This window comes from Myotis davidii, unplaced genomic scaffold, assembly GCF_000327345.1.
Source record: "Myotis davidii unplaced genomic scaffold, ASM32734v1 scaffold875, whole genome shotgun sequence".
NCBI lineage: Eukaryota > Metazoa > Chordata > Mammalia > Chiroptera > Vespertilionidae > Myotis > Myotis davidii.
Window position 1 is genome coordinate 1,281,721 of NW_006286244.1, and position 490 is coordinate 1,282,210.

The window sequence follows — 490 nt, forward strand, 5'->3', positions numbered from 1 at the left end:
AGGGATGGGAGGACTTGGGGCGACGCCTGCGTGTCCGGGCGCTTCGGCGGCCCCGTCTGACCCCACCCCCCATCCCTCCGGGTTGGCGATGCTTTTCTTCGCACCTGAATGCGAGGAGTTGTGGGTAGTCGGACCCAGCGCCTCCTCGGAGACCGCCTCTCTCTCTCTCTCTCTCTCTCTCTCTCTCTCTCTCTCTCTCTCTCCTTCTCTCTCTCTCTCTCTAATTATCTCCCTCCCCCTCTCTGCCCCTTCCTGGTTGCATGATCACCATTTGTAAACGCGTCTTTTTAAGACCAGAAGCCCCGAGAGGCAGTCCTGAGCGTGTGTGTGTGTGTGTGTGTGTGTGTGTGTGTGTGTGACCTTTGCTTCCCCGGGGAGCACCCACCCCCACAAATAACTGCGAATAAATGAGCGCCCCCTCCCCCCAGGCCCATATGCTGGGTGTCCCCGGTTCTGTTCGGTCCCGCGTGGGCGGCACGCGCCGCTCGGT